General features: G+C 43.7%; 1 pseudogene; it reads left to right on the top strand.

The window, feature by feature from the left end:
* Positions 1 to 4104: 4104 nt before the first annotated feature.
* LOC123994343 lies at positions 4105 to 17874 on the top strand (annotated as a pseudogene).
* Positions 17875 to 25965: the final 8091 nt, after the last annotated feature.

Below are 25965 nucleotides of genomic sequence, written 5' to 3'. Positions count from 1 at the left end.
TACCCTTCAACAGAGCGCATCGGGAACCACACACAGGTTAGAGCCTTCAGATACATACCCTTCAACAGAGCACATCGGGAACCACACTTTAACTTTACGTTTTTATTTAATACAATTTAGAGTAAGGCTGTAACGTTAAAAAAATGTGGAAAAAGGGAAGAGGTCTGAATACTTTCCGAATGCACTATATGATAGCTGGCTAGCTTTAGCCTTTAGGTCGATGCTTGCTTGTTTTTCATATAAGCTCCCTGTCTGTTCTGGCAGTAAAGGAAGGCGGGAAGACAGCTAGCTAGTTAGCTAACTAACTAACGTTACTTGTTGGTGGCCCTTATTATAACTAACCTGGTAAAAGCTATCTAGCTGGAGCGAGGGTCAGGTAAGTAAGTAAGTAACGTTAAATAGTCACACAGCTTTTCCTTTGAAACTGCCAAAACATGTATTCTGTTGCAGCCCCTCCTCTCCACGCCTACACCTGGGCTGTGGTGGAGAAACACAGCTCTGACGAACTTTAGGATCTACTGCACAACATGTAGGCCTATGCTGCAAGCAGTGTACATTTGACCTCCTGGACTAAATCACGTTCTGAGGCGACACAGATAGGCTACGTTGGTGGGAGAACCGGACTGCTGAGTCTGGCCAGAGGTGTAGGCCTATTAGCTGTCCATGGTTCCAAAATGTTTTGGCCTCAAACTATGCACCAAAGTTACACCAGTAATGTTGAGGTACTGTCAACAAGCGTAATCCCTGTCCATGGTGCTGAAATTCTCTGCCTCAAAGTGTGTGCCAAAGTTACACCAGTAATGTTGAGGTACTGTCAACAAGCGTAATCCCTGTCCATGGTGCTGAAATTCTCTGCCTCAAAGTGTGTGCCAAAGTTACACCAGTAATATTGAGGTACTGTCAACAAGCGTAATCCCTGTCCATGGTGCTGAAATTCTCTGCCTCAAAGTGTGTGCCAAAGTTACACCAGTAATGTTGAGGTACTGTCAACAAGCGTAATCCCTGTCCATGGTGCTGAAATTCTCTGCCTCAAAGTGTGTGCCAAAGTTACACCAGTAATGTTGAGGTACTGTCAACAAGCGTAATCCCTGTCCATGGTGCTGAAATTCTCTGCCTCAAAGTGTGTGCCAAAGTTACACCAGTAATGTTGAGGTACTGTCAACAAGCGTAATCCCTGTCCATGGTGCTGAAATTCTCTGCCTCAAAGTGTGTGCCAAAGTTACACCAGTAATGTTGAGGTACTGTCAACAAGCGTAATCCCTGTCCATGGTGCTGAAATTCTCTGCCTCAAAGTGTGTGCCAAAGTTACACCAGTAATGTTGAGGTACTGTCAACAAGCGTAATCCCTGTCCATGGTGCTGAAATTCTCTGCCTCAAAGTGTGTGCCAAAGTTACACCAGTAATGTTGAGGTACTGTCAACAAGCGTAATCCCTGTCCATGGTGCTGAAATTCTCTGCCTCAAAGTGTGTGCCAAAGTTACACCAGTAATATTGAGGTACTGTCAACAAGCGTAATCCCTGTCCATGGTGCTGAAATTCTCTGCCTCAAAGTGTGTGCCAAAGTTACACCAGTAATGTTGAGGTACTGTCAACAAGCGTAATCCCTGTCCATGGTGCTGAAATTCTCTGCCTCAAAGTGTGTGCCAAAGTTACACCAGTAATATTGAGGTACTGTCAACAAGCGTAATCCCTGTCCATGGTGCTGAAATTCTCTGCCTCAAAGTGTGTGCCAAAGTTACACCAGTAATGTTGAGGTACTGTCAACAAGCGTAATCCCTGTCCATGGTGCTGAAATTCTCTGCCTCAAAGTGTGTGCCAAAGTTACACCAGTAATATTGAGGTACTGTCAACAAGCGTAATCCCTGTCCATGGTGCTGAAATTCTCTGCCTCAAAGTGTGTGCCAAAGTTACACCAGTAATGTTGAGGTACTGTCAACAAGCGTAATCCCTGTCCATGGTGCTGAAATTCTCTGCCTCAAAGTGTGTGCCAAAGTTACACCAGTAATGTTGAGGTACTGTCAACAAGCGTAATCCCTGTCCATGGTGCTGAAATTCTCTGCCTCAAAGTGTGTGCCAAAGTTACACCAGTAATGTTGAGGTACTGTCAACAAGCGTAATCCCTGTCCATGGTGCTGAAATTCTCTGCCTCAAAGTGTGTGCCAAAGTTACACCAGTAATGTTGAGGTACTGTCAACAAGCGTAATCCCTGTCCATGGTGCTGAAATTCTCTGCCTCAAAGTGTGTGCCAAAGTTACACCAGTAATATTGAGGTACTGTCAACAAGCGTAATCCCTGTCCATGGTGCTGAAATTCTCTGCCTCAAAGTGTGTGCCAAAGTTACACCAGTAATATTGAGGTACTGTCAACAAGCGTAATCCCTGTCCATGGTGCTGAAATTCTCTGCCTCAAAGTGTGTGCCAAAGTTACACCAGTAATGTTGAGGTACTGTCAACAAGCGTAATCCCTGTCCATGGTGCTGAAATTCTCTGCCTCAAAGTGTGTGCCAAAGTTACCACCACTTCCACTAGAAATGTTGGGGTTAACTAAAAATCTAAATAGTGGCCTCCTGTAAGAGCACAGCCTGGTGGACATGCTGCAAATCTGCCTGTCAAAAGTATCCACAGAGCTAAACAACTGTCTGAGATCTGGGTGCGTTAAACTCTGTCTGCAAGTATTAGTTCCTCAAATCTTCCTAAAGTCGCCACCAGTTACACCAAAAATGTTATGATTATGTTCACTAACCATCCAAAGCAGGATATATTTTAAAAATTGCCTTTTGTTTTCCATCTTCCTCTGATGTGCATAATGCATTTTAACAGCTTGTTCCACAGTAGTGACATTTGCTCAGATTGTCCCTGGACGTCCCATGCGCAAACATATGAATGTTCAGACTCAGATCTGAAAGGTCAAGTCATATTGATCCATGACAGAAGATGTCACGGTGCCGATCTCTAATGCTCTGTGGACAGACAGCGGCAGGAGACTGCCCAAATGTTGGAATCATGCTTAGCATTGTTTCTGGCTCCTCAAGTCACATGGTGCCCAGTGTCTTGATCCACTTGATAGTTTAACCAGAATGTTTTCGTTCTGTCATTTTTTAAATTAATTAATACATAAGTTATGTAATCATTACTGACTTAGTACATTCACAGTTGTTCATATTGTTAAGTTGTGTTATATTAATGTTTTACAAAAGCTGAAGTTTATACAGTAGCTTCATGTTTATTTTATTTTGCGCTCATATGTGAAGGTCTCCACCTGAACAGCGAAGGAGGTGGGTGTGGGTTGTGACTGAGGCTTGTTCAGAGTGCGTGGCCTAGTCGAGATGGAGGTCAGTTAGACAGACGCGCACTGTTGCAGACGGACATCTTACTGTTGAGTGTAACAGCCTTGAGTTTACCGTGGGTTCATACAGAGTTCACCGTTCAATGAATGCAGTGTAAGCTATTCAAAAGTCTTCTTCTCAACACCATCTGGGAGAGGGGCGTTCTTTTGAGACAAAGCTGAGGGTACAACTCAAATGCATCGTCTTAAACTATTTCGCTATTCACACAGCCAAGTTTGGTGCTCTTGAAAAAATGTGTTTGCACGCGGTTAAAATGACATTTTGTTTAATAACATTTGAACTCTATATCAGGGAGGTTAAAAGTAATGTATTTATTTTTGATAAGCGCACAACTGTCAAGGATGACGCCATATGTTTATTGTAACAGATAATAACCGGACATTTTAGACTTGGAATAATGGTCAAAGATCCTTGACAACTTCTGATGGGTACTGTTGTGGTGGGTTTTTCACAGTGACGTGAACAACTGTTGAATCTCTGAGGAAAACTATTTTATTCTCTCTCTGTCTCTGTGCTCTTCGTGATGAAACATATCACATTTTTTCTCTCTGCTCTCCATGAGGAAAACTGTCATATTTTTCTCTCTGGCTCTCTATCCTCACAGCCTCCAACTCTATTTCACCAGTTTCTATCCTGGACCATTTTTTATTTTCAACGATAAACCTAAAGAGACAGATGATGAGCAGTGTATAATTTGTTCCATAATAAAACGATGTGTCGCGTCCCTAACACCTGTTGAACGGTGATTATCCTACGTAATGGCTTTCCGGAGCGGCTGCTGTTGTGGCATCGGTCCCTTCAACGAGGATAACGCCAGGTTCCTTATGTTAGCTGTGTTCATAATCCTCTACCTCCTCTGCGGTGCCGCTGTCTTTTCAGCACTGGAACAGCCGATGGAAGCGGAGGCGAAGGAGCGCTGGGGGCAGCGGTTTGAACAGTTCAGCCAAAAGTATAACCTTAGCAAGAAAGAGCTGAACAACTTCCTGAGGAACTACGAGGAGGCGAACGTGGCTGGGATCCGCGTGGACACTATCAGACCTCGGTGGGACTTTACCGGTGCGTTCTACTTCGTGGGGACCGTGGTCTCGACCATAGGTGAGATTTGATGTACCCTATAGATCATATCATTATCACATATCATTATCACATATCACAACTTAATTGCCATGTAATATTGTCTAAAGTAAAAGTGTAACATATTATAAATGGCCAGTTGTTGACAATATTCTTCAGCTCTCCAAAACATGTAGATCTTAGCCTAATGTTCTTTTCAAATGATTTCTGTTTGCAGGGTTTCCTAACCATCTCCTAAATCAAATCAAATCCAATTTGAGCTTGGTAAACCCTTGTGTAGACTATAGGGATGTTATTATATTATGAATAGGCACCGTTCAATTATTCCAATACTAGAACAATCACAGCCAACTAAATTACGCTTCAATATGGATGTCCATCAAGTTCTAATTAGGCTTATTGTGTGTCTTGTAATTGGTGTGCATATGAAAATCTCTTCTATTAGTGCAGCCTTGAGTGCCAATTACTAGGAATCTCCTCCGCAGGCAAAGCAGGATCTCTCTCTCAGTCTGGGTGATATAAGACCCTGACTGTGATGCAAAACAAAAGCCTGGTGGGGAGGGCATGTTCATGACATGAGGGACATTCTTATCCCTGTTCTTTTGTAGCTAAGCAACACAGCTAAAGGCTTTAATGTCTCTTAATTTCTTTATTGCTTGTTAACAAATCAAATGGATTTGGACAAACTCAGCTAATGCATTTCTATTCAGTACTGAAATACTAAATACAGCACATTTATGTTCTGTAATTTAAAATAGAGTAGGATATATAACCATACTGCGTCCACTAGAGTAGGATATATATAACCACATTGCGTCCACTAGAGTAGGATATATATAACCATATTGCGTCCACTAGAGTAGGATATATTAACCATATTGCGTCCAGTAGAGTAGTACATATAACCATACTGCGTCCACTAGAGTAGGATATATAACCATACTGCGTCCACTAGAGTAGGATATATAACCATACTGCGTCCACTAGAGTAGGATATATAACCATATTGCGTCCACTAGAGTAGGATATATAACCATATTGCGTCCACTAGAGTAGGATATATAACCATACTGCGTCCACTAGAGTAGGATATATAACCATATTGCGTCCACTAGAGTAGGATATATAACCATATTGCGTCCACTAGAGTAGGATATATATAACCATATTGCGTCCACTAGTGTAGGATGTATAACCATACTGCGTCCACTAGAGTAGGATATATAACCATACTGCATCCACTAGAGTAGGATATATAACCATACTGCGTCCACTAGAGTAGGATATATAACCATACTGCGTCCACTAGAGTAGGATATATAACCATACTGCGTCCACTAGAGTAGGATATATAACCATATTGCGTCCACTAGAGTAGGATATATATAACCATATTGCGTTCAGTAGAGTAGGATATATAACCATACTGCGTCCACTAGAGTAGGATATATAACCATATTGCGTCCACTAGTGTAGGATATATAACCATATTGCGTCCACTAGAGTAGGATATATAACCATATTGCGTCCATTAGAGTAGGATGTATATAACCATATTGCGTCCACTAGAGTAGGATATATATAACCATATTGCGTCCACTAGAGTAGGATATATAACCATATTGCGTCCAGTAGAGTAGGATATATAACCATATTGCGTCCACTAGAGTAGGATATATATATCACCATATTGCGTCCAGTAGAGTAGGATATATAACCATACTGCGTCCACCAGAGTAGGATATATAACCATATTGCGTCCACTAGAGTAGGATGTATAACCATACTGCGTCCACTAGAGTAGGATATATAAACATACTGCGTCCACTAGAGTAGGATATATAACCATACTGCGTCCACTAGAGTAGGATATATAACCATACTGTGTCCAATGAGTAGGATATATAACCATACTGCGTCCACTAGAGTAGGATATATATCCATACTTCCACTAGGTAGGATATAAACCATACTGCTCCACTAGAGGGATATATAACCTGCGTCCACTAGAGTAGGATATATAACCATACTGCGTCCACTAGAGTAGGATATATAACCATACTGTGTCCACTAGAGTAGGATATATAACCATACTGTGTCCAATAGAGTAGGATATATAACCATACTGCGTCCACTAGAGTAGGATATATATCCATACTGCGTCCACTAGAGTAGGATATATAACCATACTGCGTCCAATAGAGTAGGTGCTTGCCTACGGAGCTGTGAGGGGAACGGCACCTCAGTACCTCCAGGCTCTGATCAGGCCCTACACCCAAACAAGGGCACTGCGTTCAACCACCTCTGGCCTGCTCGCCTCCCTACCACTGAGGAAGTACAGCTCCCGCTCAGCCCAGTCAAAACTGTTCGCTGCTCTGGCCCCCCAATGGTGGAACAAACTCCCTCACGACGCCAGGACAGCGGAGTCAATCACCACCTTCCGGAGACACCTGAAACCCCACCTCTTTAAGGAATACCTAGGATAGGATAAGTAATCCCTCTCACCCCCCCTTTAAGATTTAGATGCACTATTGTAAAGTGACTGTTCCACTGGATGTCATAAGGTGAATGCACCAATTTGTAAGTCACTCTGGATAAGAGCGTCTGCTAAATGACTTAAATGTAAATGTAAATGATATATAACCATACTGCTTCCAATAGAGTATGATATGTATTACCATACTGCGTCCAATAGAGTAGTATATATATATACTGCGTCCACTAGAGTAGGATATATATAACCATACTGCGTCCACTAGAGTAGGATATATAACAATATTGCGTCCAATAGAGTAGAATATATAACCATACTGCATCCAATAGAGTAGAATGTATATAACCATACTGCGTCCAATAGAGTAGGATATATATAACCATACTGCGTCCAATAGAGTAGGATATATATAACCATATTGCGTCCACAAGAATAGGATATATAACCACATTGCGTCCACTAGAGTAGGAAATATATAACCATATTGCGTCCACTAGAGTAGGATATATAACCATATTGCGTCCACTAGAATAGGATATATAACCATACTGCGTCCACTAGAGTAGGATATATAACCATACTGCGTCCAATAGAGTAGGATATATAACCATATTGCGTCCACTAGAGTAGGATATATAACCATACTGCGTCCAATAGAGTAGGATATATAACCATACTGCGTCCAATAGAGTAGAATATATAACCATATTGCGTCCACTAGAGTAGGATATATAACCATACTGCGTCCACTAGAGTAGAATATATAACCATATTGCGTCCACTAGAGTAGGATATATAACCATACTGCGTCCAATAGAGTAGGATATATAACCATATTGCATCCAGTAGAGTAGGATATATAACCATATTGCGTCCACTAGAGTAGGATATATATAACCGTATTGCGTCCAGTAGAGTAGGATATATAACCATACTGCGTCCACCAGAGTAGGATAAATAACCATATTGCATCCACTAGAGTAGGATATATAACCATATTGCGTCCAGTAGAGTAGTATATATAACCATACTGCGTCCACTAGAGTAGGATGTATAACCATATTGCGTCCAGTAGAGTAGGATATATAACCATACTGCGTCCACTAGAGTAGGATATATAACCATATTGCGTCCAGTAGAGTAGGATATCTAACCATATTGCGTCCACTAGAGTAGGATATTTAACCATACTGCGTCCACTAGAGTAGGATATATAACCATATTGCGTCCACTAGAGTAGGATATATAACCATACTGCATCCACTAGAGTAGGATATATAACCATATTGCATCCACTAGAGTCGGATATATAACCATATTGGGTCCACTAGAGTAGGATATTTAACCATACTGCGTCCACTAGAGTAGGATATATAACCATATTGCGTCCACTAGAGTAGGATATATAACCATATTGCGTCGAGTAGAGTCGGATATATATCCATACTGCATCCACTAGAGTAGGATATATAACCATACTGCGTCCACTAGAGTAGGATGTATAACCATATTGCGTCCAGTAGAGTAGGATATATAACCATACTGCGTCCACTAGAGTAGGATATATAACCATATTGCGTCCACTAGAGTAGGATATCTAACCATATTGCGTCCACTAGAGTAGGATATTTAACCATACTGCGTCCACTAGAGTAGGATATATAACCATATTGCGTCCACTAGAGTAGGATATATAACCATTTACATTACATTTACATTTAAGTCATTTAGCAGACACTCTTATCCACCATACTGCATCCACTAGAGTAGGATATATAACCATATTGCATCCACTAGAGTCGGATATATAACCATATTGGGTCCACTAGAGTAGGATATTTAACCATACTGCGTCCACTAGAGTAGGATATATAACCATATTGCGTCCACTAGAGTAGGATATATAACCATATTGCGTCGAGTAGAGTCGGATATATATCCATACTGCATCCACTAGAGTAGGATAAATAACCATATTGCGTCCACTAGAGTAGGATATATAACCATATTGCGTCCACTAGAGTAGGATATATATAACCATATTGCGTCCAGTAGAGTAGGATATATAACCACACTGCGTCCACTAGAGTAGGATATATAACCATACTGCGTCCAGTAGAGTAGGATATATAACCATATTGCGTCCAGTAGAGTCGGATATATAACCATACTGCGTCCACTAGAGTCGGATATATAACCATACTGCGTCCACTAGAGTAGGATATATATAACCATACTGCATCCACTAGCGTAGGATATATAACCATACTGCGTCCACTAGAGTAGGATATATAACCATATTGCGTCCACTAGAGTAGGATATATAACCATACTGCATCCACTAAAGTAGGATATATAACCATACTGCGTCCACTAGAGTAGGATATATAACCATACTGCGTCCAATAGAGTAGGATATATAACCATATTGCGTCCACTAGAGTAGGATATATATAACTATATTGCGTCCACTAGAGTAGGATGTATAACCATATTGCGTCCACTAGAGTAGGATATATAACCATATTGCGTCCAGTAGAGTAGGATATATAACCATACTGCGTCCACTAGAGTAGGATATATAACCATATTGCGTCCACTAGAGTAGGATATATAACAATATTGCGTCCACTAGAGTAGGATATATAACCATACTGTGTCCACTAGAGTAGGATATATAACCATATTGCGTCCACTAGAGTAGAATATATAACCATATTGCGTCCAGTAGAGTAGTATATATAACCATACTGCGTCCACTAGAGTAGGATGTATAACCATATTGCGTCCAGTAGAGTCGGATATATATCCATACTGCGTCCACTAGAGTAGGATATATAACCATATTGCGTCCAGTAGAGTAGGATATATAACTATACTGCGTCCACTAGAGTAGGATATATAACCATATTGAGTCCACTAGAGTAGGATATTTAACCATACTGCGTCCAATAGAGTAGGATATATAACCATACTGCGTCCACTAGAGTAGGATATATAACCATACTGCGTCCAATAGAGTAGAATATATATATAACCATACTGTGTACAATAGAGTAGGATATATATAACCATGCTGTGTCCAATAGAGTAGAATATATATAACCATATTGCATACAATAGAGTAGAATATATATAACTATACTGCGTCCAATAGAGTAGGATATATAACCATACTGCGTCCAATAGAGTAGGATATATATAAATATACTGTGTCCAATAGAGTAGAATATATATAACCATACTGGGTACAATAGAGTAGGATATATATAACCATATTGCGTCCACAAGAATAGGATATATAACCATATTGCGTCCACTAGAGTAGGATATATATAACCATATTGCGTCCACTAGAATAGGATATATAACCATATTGCGTCCACTAGAGTAGGATATATAACCATACTGCGTCCACTAGAGTAGAATATATAACCATACTGCGTCCAATAGAGTAGGATATATAACCATATTGCGTCCACTAGAGTAGGATATATATATCCATACTGTGTCCACTAAAGTAGGATATATAACCATACTGCGTCCACTAGAGTAGGATATATATCCATACTGCGTCCACTAGAGTAGGATATATAACCATACTGCGTCCACTAGAGTAGGATATATAACCATACTGCGTCCTCTAGAGTAGGATATATAACCATACTGCTTCCAATAGAGTAGGATATATAACCATATTGCGTCCAATAGAGTAGGATATATAACCATACTGCGTCCACTAGAGTAGGATAGATAACCATACTGTGTACAATAGAGTAGGATATATATATATATATATATAACCATACTGTGTCCAATAGAGTAGAATATATATAACCATACTGCGTACAATAGAGTAGAATATATATAACCATACTGCGTCCAATAGAGTAGGATATATAACCATACTGCGTCCAATAGAGTAGGATATATATAAATATACTGCATCCTCTAGAGTAGGATATATATAACCATACTGCATACAATAGAGTAGGATATATATAACCATATTGCGTCCACAAGAATAGGATATATAACCATATTGCGTCCACTAGAGTAGGATATATATATAACCATATTGCGTCCACTAGAATAGGATATATAACCATATTGCGTCCACTAGAGTAGGATATATAACCATACTGCGTCCAATAGAGTAGGATACATAACCATATGGCGTCCAGTAGAGTAGGATATATAAACATACGGCGTCCACTAGACTAGGACATATATCCATACTGCGTCCACTAGAGTAGGATATATAACCATACTGCGTCCACTAGAGTAGGATTATAACCATATTGCGTCCAATAGAGGAGGATATATATAAACATACTGCGTCCACTAGAGTAGGATTTTTAACCATACTGCGTCCAATAGAGTAGGATATATATAACCATAGTGTTTACAATAGAGTAGGATATATAACATACTGCATCCACTAGAGTAGGATATATAACCATACTGCATCCACTAGAGTAGGATATATAACTGTACTTCTTGTATACTCCAATAAGGGAACTAATGGATGCCCTGCACTGTGAATCCATTGATTTTTGGTGAAAGCCGAGAGGCAGCCAGAAATTGGAAGTAAATGGAGCGAGATGTTTTTTTACACCTGAGTGCCCATTGTTACTGACAACTCACAGGGAACAGAGAGAGCAGTCAAGGCCTGGACTAGATGAACTGGACTCATCATAGGATTCATCACGGCTTTGCTCTCTGTACATCAGTCCATAAGAGCCATGTGTGTGTGTCTGCATGTTTGTGCGTGTGTAACCCACAGGGAGAGTACAACCTGTAAATGTTTAGAGACAACGCTCACAATGGGCTGAAGGATCAGAAAGCTGGGCATTGTGTAGGCTGGAACGCTCACAATGGGCTGAAGGATCAGAAAGCTGGGCATTGTGTAGGCTGGAACGCTCACAATGGGCTGAAGGATCAGAAAGCTGGGCATTGTGTAGGCTGGAACGCTCACAATGGGCTGAAGGATCAGAAAGCTGGGCATTGTGTAGGCTGGAACGCTCACAATGGGCTGAAGGATCAGAAAGCTGGGCATTGTGTAGGCTGGAACGCTCACAATGGGCTGAAGTATCAGAAAGCTGGGCATTGTGTAGGCTGGAATGCTCACAGTGGACTGAAGGATCAGAAAGCTGGGCATTGTGTAGGCTGGAACGCTCACAATGGGCTGAAAGATCAGAAAGCTGGGCAATGTGTAGGCTGGAACGCTCACAATGGGCTGAAGGATCAGAAAGCTAGGCATTGGGTAGGCTGGAGCGCTAACAATGGACTGAAGGATCAGAAAGCTGGGCAATGGGCAGGCTGGAACGCTCACAGTGGACTGAAGGATCAGAAAGCTGGGCAATGGGCAGGCTGGAACGCTCACAGTGGGCTGAAGGATCAGAAAGCTGGGCAATGGGCAGGCTGGAACGCTCACAGTGGACTGAAGGATCAGAAAGCTGGGCAATGGGCAGGCTGGAACGCTCACAATGGACTGAAGGATCAGAAGGCTGGGCAATGGGCAGGCTGGAATGCGCACAATGGGCTGAAGGATCAGAAAGCTGGACATTGGGCAGGCTGGAACGTTCACAGTGGACTGAAGGATCAGAAAGCTGGACAATGGGCAGGCTGGAACGCTCACAATGGGCTGAAGAATCAGAAAGCTGGGCAATGGGCAGGCTGGAACGCTCACAATGGGCTGAAGGATCAGAAAGCTGGGCAATGGGCAGGCTGGAACGCTCACAATGGGCTGAAGGATCAGAAAGCTGGGCAATGGGCAGGCTGGAACGCTCACAATGGACTGAAGGATCAGAAAGCTGGGCAATGGGCAGGCTGGAACGCTCACAATGGGCTGAAGGATCAGAAAGCTGGGCAATGGGCAGGCTGGACCGCTCACAATGGGCTGAAGGATCAGAAAGCTGGGCAATGGGCAGGCTGGAACGCTCACAATGGGCTGAAGGATCAGAAAGCTGGGCAATGGGCAGGCTGTAATGCTCACAATGGACTGAAGGATCAGAAAGCTGGGCAATGGGCAGGCTGGAATGCTCACAGTGGACTGAAGGATCAGAAAGCTGGGCATTGGGCTGGAACGTTCACAGACAGACGACATAGTGTACATGTAAAGCAGTCAGTTTCTGTAAACTATTACAATCACGGTCAAAGGATAGGTAAATGTCTATAGTCTGAAAAGGCACACTATTATCTAGTGCACTGCTTTGGACCAGAGCCACACAGGGAATAGGGTGTCATTTCAGACATATCCTATATCCCTGTAAACCTTGAAGACTGGCTGTGAATACTTATACATGTTTTACATGAACAGGGCAATGTTCTCAAATCTTTCATATGCCAAGTCAATGACTTAAAAATGAATCATCACGAATGACAAAAAAAACATTGTACAGCTTTGAAATGATGGTATTGATTCTCCTCCACTGGGCTGAAAGATGACATTCCTAGAGTGCAATGGAGTGGTGGGCCTGGAGCGAGAATGAGAGAAGAAGTGAGAAAAGAGAGCTGGAGTGAGTGAGAAATAAAATGTGTGCGTGTGTGATACTTGTATTTGGGGACTGTGTCATGTGAGCTATGCTGTATCTGATAAGGTGCTTTTCCACCTGTCTGTGAAAGCTGGCAGTAAACAATATGCTCAGATTGACTGGTTTATCATTGTAAAGAAACAGGATCTTTCAAAATAATTTATCTAAACAAAATACTCAGTTCAGTGTGATCCAGTTTCGTTTGTCACACTATGCTATCAGTAATGTATCTATGCAACAATGTAATGGCTAATAAATACAAGCAAAAACATCATTATTAGCTTTGACCAATATTCTTTTCATTCCGTTTTCTTAATAATCACATATTCCTCCATCTTGTTTTCCAGGGTTTGGGATGACCACGCCAGCGACGATCGGTGGTAAGATCTTCCTCATCTTCTACGGACTCATCGGCTGTGCCGCCACCATCTTGTTCTTCAACCTCTTCCTGGAGCGTGTCATCACCGTCATCGCCTTCGTCCTCAAGTTCTGTCATGAGCGCCGCCGCCGCAAGGCCATGCTTCCCCAAAATGGCTGCCGACGCCTCTCTGAGGGCAGCGGTGGGGGAGGGAGAGGTGGCAGGGGGGAGGGTCTAGCTGGGTGGAAGCCTTCAGTATACTGTGTTATGCTGATCCTTGGCGCCGCTGCCATCTTGGTTTCCTGCTGCGCCTCAGCAATGTACTCTGCTGTAGAAGGCTGGGCGTATCTAGACTCTCTGTACTTTTGCTTTGTGGCGTTCAGCACCATCGGGTTCGGTGACGTGGTGAGCAGCCAACGGTTGGAGTACGAGGAGGGGAACGTGAACCAGGCGGCCTACCGGCTGGGCAACTTCCTGTTTATACTGACAGGCGTCTGCTGTATTTACTCACTGTTCAACGTCATCTCCATCGTCATCAAACAGGTGGGATTATTATTATTGTGTGATTGGATGGTTTTCATCGATGAATCCGTTTTATTATGTCGAGTGACTCAAGCCCATGGTTGTGCTAGCTTGCCAACTCCATTGTACTTAGAGTGAGTTTGGAAATTCACTCTGGGCGCAGAATAAGTGCTGAATTTACAAATGCTCAACACCCGCTGAATTTGACCGGTGTCAGTAAACATAATGAAACTGTTGCCAGCAGCACAGGTACAGTCACCAACGCTCTAGATAACATGAAAACAGCCCAATCAGTTCTGCTAGGGTGAGTGAAATGGTCAGAGTGAGGTGTTCTCTCAAGCCAATTTACGAACACAAACTGTTTGTCATGACAATACCATAAACACTTGGCAAGAGAGCAGAAACAGACTGGTTAAAATTGTGCTTAGAAATATACTGAACAAAAATATAAATGCAACATGCTGTAACGATTGTCCTCTTCTTCTGGCGAGGAGTAAGAGAGGTCAGACCAATGTGCAGCGTGGTAAGTGTCCATTTTAATACATAAAACTGAACACTACAAAAATACAAAATAACAACGTGAATGAACAAACTAAAATGGAAACAGTCCCGTGTGGTACAAACACAGACACAGGAAACAATCACCCACAACTCAAAAGTGAAACCAGGCTACCTAAGTATGGTTCTCAATCAGGGACAACGAATGACAGCTGCCTCTGATTGAGAACCATACCAGGCCAAACACAGAAATCCCAAATCATAAAAAAAGAAACATTGACAACCCACCCAACTCACGCCCTGACCATACTAAAACAAAGACATAACAAAAGAACTAAGGTCAGAGCGTGACACATGCAAGAATTTCAACATTTTTGCTCATTTACAGTTCATATAAGGAATTCAGTCAATAGAAGTAAATAGAAGTAAATGAACTAGGAACTAATCTATGGATTTCACATGACTGAGCAGGGGCACAGAATTAGTTTTTCAGTTTATTACAGACAGCAATACTCCTCAGCACCGTGACCTCCCCCTGCCCCCTCAGACGATCCCGCAGGTTTAGAAGCCGGATGTGGAGGCCCTGGGCTGGCTGAATACACGTGGTCTGTGGTTGTGAGGCCGGTTGGACATACTGACGAATGCTCTTTAACGATCTTGGACGCGGCTTATGGAAGAGAAATTAACTTTATATTCTCTGGCAACATCTCTGGGGAACATTCCTGCAGTCAGCATGCCAATTGCACTCACCCTTAAAACTTTTGACATCGGTGGCATTGTGTTGTGTGACAAAATGGCCCATTTTAGAGTGGCCATTTATTGTCCCCAGCACAAGATGCGCCTGTGTAATGATCATGTAATGATCATAATCAGCTACTTGATATGCCACACCTGTCAGATGGATGTATTGTCTTGGCCGAAGAGAAATGCTCACTAATGGGGATGTAAACAAATTTCTGCGCAACATTTGATATAAATACACTGTTTGTGCATATGGAACATTTCTGGGATCTTTTATTTTAGCTCATAAACCATGAGACACTTTACATTTTGAGTTTATATTTTATTTTTGTTCATTATAAATTGTATTATTCTTAATCTCATTCTAGGTGCTGAACTGGCTGTTGAGGAGGATGGAGGCACCATGTCACTGCCCAAGGAGGGGGGCCACCAACCCCAGCAGAGACTCCCCAGGAGGAACGTGGTGGTGCCCGGACATCTGAGGGCGCAGCGGGACCTGTCCATCGAGACAGACGCGGTCAATGAGAGCGAGGTGGACGGGCGGAGGATGTCTGGAGAGATGATCTCCATGAGAGATTTCCTGGCTGCCAATAAGGTAGAGGGAAGATGGAGGACATGATGTATACTGCTCCCAGATAAGGGCTCCCAAGTGGCGCAGTGGTCTAAGGCACTGCATCTCAGTGCTAGTGGCGTCACTACAGACACTGGTTTGATCCCAGGCTGTATCACATCCGGCTGTGATCGGGAGTCCCATAGGGCGGCGCACAATTGGCCCAGCGTTGTCCGGGTTAGGGGAGGGTTTGGCCGGGGTAGGCCGTCATTGTAAAATAAGAATTTGTTCTTAACTGACTTGCCTAGTTAAATAAAAGATAAGACCCTGTCAAATACTTCAGGCTGCAGATCCTGGAACATTTGGTACTGTGAACCACACTATAAAGCATATGTGGAACACAAACTAATCCTGGTCCCTGCCCAGGTGGTCCGCATTGCTGCTATATCAATGGCTTTCTTTTTCACTGCTATGCTTTGTGTCTGGCACTTGTTTGATGGCCATTGAGAGTAGTCATCCTCTCTTTCTCTCCATTTCTCAGGTGAACCTGGCCATCATGCAGAAGCAGCTGTCAGAGATGGCTAACGGTCACCCTCGCCAATCAGGATCCAACTCCCTCCACGGCCACAACGGCTTCTCTGGAGGGGTGGGTGCCCTGGGCATCATGCAGAAGCAGCTGTCAGAGATGGCTAACGGTCACCCTCGCCAATCAGGATCCAACTCCCTCCACGGCCACAACGGCTTCTCTGGAGGGGTGGGTGCCCTGGGCATCATGAACAACCGCCTGGCAGAGACCAGCGTGGATAGATAGACCTGGCAAATCACCATGGTGAACATATAGGCCGGACTGATTAACTGGCCAGAGAGACAGTCACCAGAAATTGGCTGGCCAGAGAGAGACGTCCTCGCAAAATAGATTAATATCAATGGAACTCAGTTGAATGAATAGAGAAATAAAACAATATTCCATGAAAATAATTGACCTCATGGACAACAGCCTGGTCAGATCTCATTAAGTCAGAATATATATCACATATTTGGCATGGGACTTATATATCAAATCAAATTTTATTGGTCACATGGTTAGCAGACGTTGATGCGAGTGTAGCGAAATGCTTCAGCTTCTAGTTCCGACAATGCAGCAATATCTAAAAATTCCACAACAATGACCTAATACACACAAATCTAAGTAAAGGAATGGAATAAGACTATATAAATATATGGATGAGCAATGACCGAGCAGCATAGCAGTGTAAGGCACTGAAGAGCTGAGAGCTGAGGGAGTGAATGAAAGACGAGGGCATTGTGTCATAACTAGAGATCCAGGAGAATATTTGACCTGAAGTACTACCTATATGGAGACAAAGTCCCATTAGATACACTACATGGCCAAACGTATGTGGATACCCTTTCAAGTTAGTGAATTTGGCTATTTCAGCCACACCAGTTGCTGACAGGTATATAAAATCAAGCACACAGCCATGCAATCTCCATAGACAAACATTGACAGCATTACTGGTCTTACTGAAGAGCTCAGTGACATTGAATGTGGCACCGCCATAGGATGCCACCTTTCCAACAAGTCAGTTCGTCAAATGTCTGCCCTGCTAGAGCTGCCCCGGTCAACTGTAAGTGCTGTTATTTTCGAAGTAGAAACATCTAGGATCAACAACAGCTCAGCCGCGAAGAGGTAGACCACACAAGCTCACGGAAAAATCATCTGTCCTCAGTCGCAACACTCACTACCAAGTTCCAAACTGCCTTTGGAAGCAACGTCAGCACAAGAACTGTCCGTCGGAGCTTAATGAATGGCCGAGCAGCCGCACACAAACATAAGATAACCATGCTCAATGCCAAGCGTTCACTGGAGTAGTGTAAAGCTCACCCCCATTGGACTCTGGAGTGATGAAACACGCTTCACCATCTGGCAGTCCTTCAGATGTATTTGGGATTGGTGGATGCCAGGAGAACGCTACCTGCCTGAATGCATAGTCCCATCTGTAAAGTTTGGTGGATGAGGAATAATGGTCTGGGGCTGTTTTTCATGGTTTGGGCTCGGCCCCTTAGTGCCAGTGAAGGGAAATCTTAACGCTACAGCAAACAATAACATTCAAGATGATTCTGTGCTTCCACCTGTGGCAACAGATTGCGGAAGGCCCTTTCCTGTTTCAGCATGACAATGCCCCCGTGCACAAAGTGAGGTCCATACAGAAATGGTTTGTCTAGAACTTGACAGTTCTGCACAGAGCCCTGACCTCAACCCCATCAAACACCTTTGGGATTAATTGGAACGCCGATTGCGAGCCAGGCCTAATCGCCCAACATCAGTGCCCGACCTAACTAATGCTCTTGTGGCTGAATGGAAGCAAGTCCCCGCAGCAATGTTCCAACATCTAGTGGAAAGCCTTCCCAGAAGAGTGGAGGCTGTTATAGCAGCAAAGGGGGACCAACTTCATATTAATGCACATGATTTTGGAATGAAATGTTCGACTAACAGGTGACCACGTACTTTTGGCCATGTAGTGTACCTCTGTCAGCCACTCCACTCCGCTCCGTCTCAAAGATTTAAAGACACAATTGATGCATGCTGGGTCATGCGGTGTGTGTTAGTGTGTGTGTGACACATTCACCCACATCTGGATCAGGACCAACTGTAGCTAGTGCTGGAATATATTGGTTACGGTTACTGAGGCAGTTTCCATGGTAACACTACAGAATACAGAAAGCTACCCAAAAACATTATGGCTGAGGAGTGCTTAAAGACCTTGTGGCTGGGGTGGGGGGTTTAAGACCTTGTAGCTGAGGGGGTTTTAAAGACCTTCTAACTGAGGGGTTTTAAGACCTTGTAGCTGAGGGGTTTTAAGACCTTGTAGCTGGGGGAGGGGTTTAAAGACCTTGTAGCTGAGGGGTTTTAATACCTTGTAGCTGAGGGGGTTTTAAGACCTTGTAGCTGAGGGGGTTTTAAAGACCTTGTAACTGAGGGGTTTTAAGACCTTGTAGCTGAGGGGTTTTAAGACCTTGTAGCTGAGGGGGCTTAAGACCTTGTAGCTGATGGGGTTTTAAAGACCTTGTAGCTGGGGGGGTTAAAGACCTTGTAGCTGAGGGGTTTTAAGACCTTGTAGCTGATGGGATTTTAAGACCTTGTAGCTGAGGGGTTTTAAAGACCTTGTAGCTGGGGGGGGGGTTTAAAGACCTTGTAGCTGAGGGGGTTTAAGACCTTGTAGCTGAGGGGGTTTTAAACCACACTATGATATTCTATATACAGTATCACCAGCGGATAACAACTAGCCAACAGACTGTTCATCATTGCTACCACAAACATCCTATACTTTCACCCTGACTCATCAGACCTACCGCTCCCCTGCATGTCAGAGATAAAACTTGGGGAAAATACCCTCAGCAGAAAAATACGTTGACTGTTCAGTGTGTTTCTGTCTGAATGAACATAACAAGTCTGCGGCCTCTGTCCATCAGCTGTACTGGGGGGGGGTTCTGGCACTGCTCTCTCTTACTTACTTACTTACTGACTTTATTGTCCCAATGGGGAAATGTTGTTGCAGTGTCATGTACACATTTAAAGTGGCGTTTAAATACAAAACAAGATTGACAACACAACTATCATAACAGTTACGCACCAATAAAAATAATAATATTAAGAAATAAGAAATACAACTTATTTTGTTTTAAAGAAGAAAAGACTAGCCTGCTGGCCTTATGGAGTCAATGGGAACATTCACCCGAGCTATTCAGGAGGGATATCACACCTGGCACAAATGATTGTCTGGTTCTGTTTGTCCTGCTGAGGGGTGCCCTATACCTGCGCCCTATACCTGCGCCCTATACCTGCGCCCTATACCTGCGCCCTATACCTGCGCCCAGAGGGGAGTAATTCAAGGTTCAGGTACAGGGGGTGGCTTGGGTCTAAAATGATTTTGTGAGCCTTACGGAGGGACCTGACCTTAAATATCTCATCCTGTCTGTTTGACTCCAAGTACCTTGCTTGCTGTAGTAATAATCCTTCTTAGCATGTTTCTCTATGCGGACTGTGGCATTGCTAAAACAACAAACAATACAAAAAGTTAAAATACTCTGAATAAAGGATTTGCAAAACAGAGTCAATACAGTACAGTCTATATTAAAAGAACCCAGCTTGTTGAGAAAGTACAGTCTCTGTTGGCTCTTTGTAGATCAGGTCTGGACATTTACTCCACTGAAGCGTATTGTCCAAAAGGACACCCAGATATTTATATTCCTCTACGATCTCTATATTCTGACCTCTGATAGATGTTGCAGAGGTAGGTGTTGTACTCTTCCTGAAGTCTATGCACATCTCTATATTCTGACCTCTGATAGATGTTGCAGAGGTAGGTGTTGTACTCTTCCTGAAGTCTATGCACATCTCTATATTCTGACCTCTGATAGATGTTGCAGAGGTAGGTGTTGTACTCTTCCTGAAGTCTATGCACATCTCTATATTCTGACCTCTGATAGATGTTGCAGAGGTAGGTGTTGTACTCTTCCTGAAGTCTATGCACATCTCTATATTCTGACCTCTGATAGATGTTGCAGAGGTAGGTGTTGTACTCTTCCTGAAGTCTATGCACATCTCTATATTCTGACCTCTGATAGATGTTGCAGAGGTAGGTGTTGTACTCTTCCTGAAGTCTATGCACATCTCTATATTCTGACCTCTGATAGATGTTGCAGAGGTAGGTGTTGTACTCTTCCTGAAGTCTATGCACATCTCTATATTCTGACCTCTGATAGAGTCTATGCACGTCTCTTTGGTCGTGTTGGTATTGAGGACCAAGTGTGATTCCTCACATCACTCTACAGAGTAATCTATGACCGGGCCATGATGTTCCTCACATCACTCTACAGAGTCATCTAGGACCGGGCCATGATGTTCCTCACACCACTCTACAAAGTCACCTAGGACCGGGCCATGATGTTCCTCACACCACTCTACAAAGTCACCTAGGACCGGGCCATGATGTTCCTCACACCACTCTACAAAGTCACCTAGGACCGGGCCATGATGTTCCTCACACCACTCTACAAAGTCACCTAGGACCGGGCCATGATGTTCCTCACACCACTCTACAAAGTCACCTAGGACCGGGCCATGATGTTCCTCACACCACTCTACAAAGTCACCTAGGACCGGGCCATGATGTTCCTCACACCACTCTACAAAGTCACCTAGGACCGGGCCATGATGTTCCTCACACCACTCTACAAAGTCACCTAGGACCGGGCCATGATGTTCCTCACACCACTCTACAAAGTCACCTAGGACCGGGCCATGATGTTCCTCACACCACTCTACAAAGTCACCTAGGACCGGGCCATGATGTTCCTCACACCACTCTACAAAGTCACCTAGGACCGGGCCATGATGTTCCTCACACCACTCTACAAAGTCACCTAGGACCGGGCCATGATGTTCCTCACACCACTCTACAAAGTCATCTAGGACCGGGCCATGATGTTCCTCGTCATCATGCAACAGGCTGATCAAGGCAGTGTCATCAGCGAACTTAACGAGGTGTCTGTCAGTATGGAAACTAGTACAACTATTAGTGTACAATATGTACAGAAGTGGGGACAAAACACATCCCTGAGGAGAGCATGTGTTGGTATTGCGTATATCCGACACATGGGGACCTATTTTGACTCGCTGTGAGCGTTGGCTCAGGAAGTCCAGCAGCCACAAAACCAGCCCCTCATCTAAGGAGAAGTCCCAAATGAGTCTCTGTGCAAGAATGTAAGGCTGGATTGTGTTGAAGGCAGAAGAAAAATCAACAAACAGAACCCTGACATGGGATTTGGCACCCTCTAGATGTCTATAGACCATGTAAGAATGGTATCATCAACTCCTCTGCTAGGCTGATAGGCAAACTGAAATGGGTCGAGGAGCTTCTGAGTGACACTGAGAATATGACTTTTCACTATTTTCTCAAGGCATTTCATACCTATGGATGTCAAAGCGACAGGGCGATAGTCAGTCAGCATAGAAGGATTAGATGCTTCAGGAATTGGTATAATTCTCTCACTTATGTTTTACACACATTCTGCAATGGACAGAAACTCCCAGGCAGCACCATTACAAACCAATGGAGCCCTATCTATTCTTACCAAAATATTATTACTGTAATATTAGTGTTTCACAAGACCCCCTACAGCACGCTCTTTTTCTATTTGTTTTGTTGTAGCCCTGGACAAGCACACCTGCTTCAACTTGTCAAGTAATCATCAAGCCCTCAGTAAGTTGAATCAGGGGTGGTCGCATGTAGCCACTAGCCAGGAACTCGGTTCAGATGTAACATGGGACAGAGATGGAGAAAGCACAGAGAAGTAAAAATAAAAGCCAGACTTGTAAAGTGGGTTAAGGAACAGAAGTTGGGCTTTGGAGAAATGTCATCAGTGCATGTTCTGCAAAAAAATGCAGTGGATGAAGGCATGGCAAGATAGACGTGGTTATTGACAGTGAGGAAGAAGAAGAAGAAGCTACGAGTGTAGTGGGAAGATGTGTGTTGAGGAAGACTGGCGTCAGACATGATAAAGAAGAATCTGGACCAGTAGGAGTGACATCTCTGAGAGAAAGTGGACCCTTGTCTTTTGGATGATCCATTTGTGGTTTCAGGGTGGGTGAGAAAGGAGTCGGGTGTAGTTGAATCAGTAAAGGTAACCAGTACTGGACTTGTGATATTTGTTTGTGTTTCTTCTGACCAGAGGGAGAAGACACTCCCTGTCACGTAACTTGGGTGAAGATCTGTTTCTTGCTCTTAGGAACAGGGCACCTGTGATTTCTAGGGTAGTGTTAAGTGTGGAGGTGGAGCAATTAAAGTTGAAAAGTCCTGGTGTCTGTGATGCGCACTGTGTAATGCGGACCTGATGGGGAATGTGGTGAAACAGAGGAGTCATTGTCCTTTTGAGTTTTGAGTCTCTACCAAAGTCATGTTAGGGTGTATCAGTTATATTGTTAGAGCACTTGTCCCAGAATCCACTTCGCTGTTTCAGGTGCAACATTTATGGTCATGTTGCAGCAGTGTGTAGGAGGGAGATTCCAAGATGTGGGAGGTGTGCAGGAGGGTGTAACAGTATAACTTTAAACCGTCCCCTCGCCCATACCCGGGCCCGAACCAAGGACCCTCTGCACACATCGACAACAGTCACCCACGAAGCATCGTTACCCATCGCTCCACAACAGCCGCGGCCCTTGCAGAGCAAGGGGAACGACTACTTCAAGGTCTCAGAGCAGCGGACGTCACCGATTGAAACGCTATTTAGCGCGCACCGCTAACTAAGCTAGCCGTTTCACATCCGTTACAAGGGCATGGGACAGACGATTGTGTAGTTTTGGTGGATAAAGTACAGAGATGGAACGTAAATAACAGAAAATAGATGTTGTGGTGGCAGCTGCAGAGAAGTACCTGGGTGTATGAGATGTGACTCCAGAAGAGATACAGGGTGTGTTGAGTGGTGGTGTCCCGTCCTCCCAGGACGTTGGCATGGTGAACGAGCAGATAGGGTCAAAGTAGTGGAATGGGGTAATGGATTTTTAATGAGTATATGTGGCAACTGCTGAGAAGTACCTGGGTGTATGAGATTTTACTGCAGAAGAGTTCATGGGGTTGTGATTTATATTCATGAAATAGTGGTATATATGTGTAGGGTTAGTTGGTGGTGAAATAGTGGTATATAGGTGTACGGTTAGTTGGTGGTGAAATGTTTATTTCTCAATTTCTTTTCAATTTTTTTTTTTATGAACAGGAATAAGGACGATAATGTAATGTAGGTAGGCCATGACTAATCTCACACTTTAGTACATTAGGTGGTGGTGTATGCACCTTTAAGTTGGATGCGCCGATCTGCCAATCCCGGAGAAGAAGAAGAATGGAATCAGGTGAGTTTTTCTGGGGCTACAAAAATGTGTTCTGTTTGGGCGTAGTCGAGGAGGTGTGAAACACTGCTTTAGTGATTCCATTTTAGAGTTTATTGTAAGGACTGTGATCTCGTAGTGACACACCATAATGTAACAGCATACAGACTAACAATGAAGAATCACTTTTTTCTGTCCACAAGTATTCGGGCCTGGTCAGGCATGTATATAATAATACTGTGAAAATGAAACGAGACTCCTCCAGATTCCCTGGCTGTTGTCACAGTGAGCGTTAGTGCTGAGACTCCTCCAGATTTCCTGGCTGTTGTCACAGTGAGCGTTAGTGCTGAGACTCCTCCAGATTCCCTGGCTGTTACGTCACAGTGATCATTAGTGCTGAGACTCCTCCAGATTCCCTGGCTGTTACGTCACAGTGAGCGTTAGTGCTGAGACTCCTCCAGATTCCCTGGCTGTTACGTCACAGTGAGTGTTAGTGCTGAGACTCCTCCAGATTCCCTGGCTGTTGTCACAGTGAGCGTTAGTGCTGAGACTCCTCCAGATTCCCTGGCTGTTACGTCACAGTGAGCGTTAGTGCTGAGACTCCTCCAGATTCCCTGGCTGTTACGTCACAGTGAGCATTAGTGCTGAGACTCCTCCAGATTCCCTGGCTGTTGTCACAGTGAGCGTTAGTGCTGAGACTCCTCCAGATTCCCTGGCTGTTACGTCACAGTGAGTGTTAGTGCTGAGACTCCTCCAGATTCCCTGTTTGTTGTCACAGTGAGCGTTAGTGCTGAGACTCCTCCAGATTCCCTGGCTGTTACGTCACAGTGAGCGTTAGTGCTGAGACTCCTCCAGATTCCCTGGCTGTTACGTCACAGTGAGCATTAGTGCTGAGACTCCTCCAGATTCCCTGGCTGTTGTCACAGTGAGCGTTAGTGCTGAGACTCCTCCAGATTCCCTGAATGTTACGTCACAGTGAGCATTAGTGCTGGAAAACCCATTTGCAACCAAGCTTTAACTTCCTGACTGACGTTTTTAGATATTGCTTCAATATATCCACATAATCTTCCTCCCTCATGAAGCCATCTATTTTGTGAAGTGCACCAGTCCCTCCTGCAGCAAAGCACCCCCAAACATGATGCTGCCACCCCCATGCTTCACGGTTGGGATGGTGTTCTTCGGCTTGCAAGCCTCCCCCTTTTTCCTCCAAACAACGATGGTCACTATGGTCAAACAGTTCTATTTTCAGACATTTCTCCAAAAAGTATGATCTTTGTCCTCATGTACAGTTGCAAATCTTAGTCTGGCTGTTCTATGGCAGAGTTCCCTGAATTCCTATCGGACCTTGTAGTCATAGCAGATAATATTCTAATCTTTGGTGACTTTAATATTCACATGGGAAAGTCCACAGACCCACTCCAAAAGGCTTTCGGAGCCATCATCGACTCACTGGGGTTTGTCCAACATGTCTCTGGACCCACTCACTGTCACAGTCATACGCTGAACCTAGTTTTGTGGAAAGAACTATCCCATGGAATAAATGTTGTGGATCTTAATGTTTTTCCTCATAATCCTGGACTATCGGACCACCATTTTATTACGTTTGCAATTGCAACAAATAATCTGCTCAGACCCCAACCAAGGACCATAAAAAGTTGTGCTATAAATTCACAGACAACACAAAGATTCCTTGATGCCCTTCCAGACTCCCTCTGCCTACCCAAGGACGCCAGAGGACAAAAATCAGTTAACCACCTAACTGAGGATCTCGATTTAACCTTGCGCAATACCCTAGATGCAGTTGCACCCCTAAAAACTAAAAACATTTCTCATAAGAAACTAGATCCTTGGTACACAGAAAATAACCGAGCTCTGAAGCAAGCTTCCAGAAAATTGGAACGGAAATGGCGCCACACCAAACTGGAAGTCTTCCGACTAGCTTGGAAAGACGGTACCGTGCA

This window comes from Oncorhynchus gorbuscha, linkage group LG14 (assembly GCF_021184085.1).
Source record: "Oncorhynchus gorbuscha isolate QuinsamMale2020 ecotype Even-year linkage group LG14, OgorEven_v1.0, whole genome shotgun sequence".
Lineage (NCBI taxonomy): Eukaryota > Metazoa > Chordata > Actinopteri > Salmoniformes > Salmonidae > Oncorhynchus > Oncorhynchus gorbuscha.
This window is presented reverse-complemented; position numbering and strand designations above follow the sequence as displayed.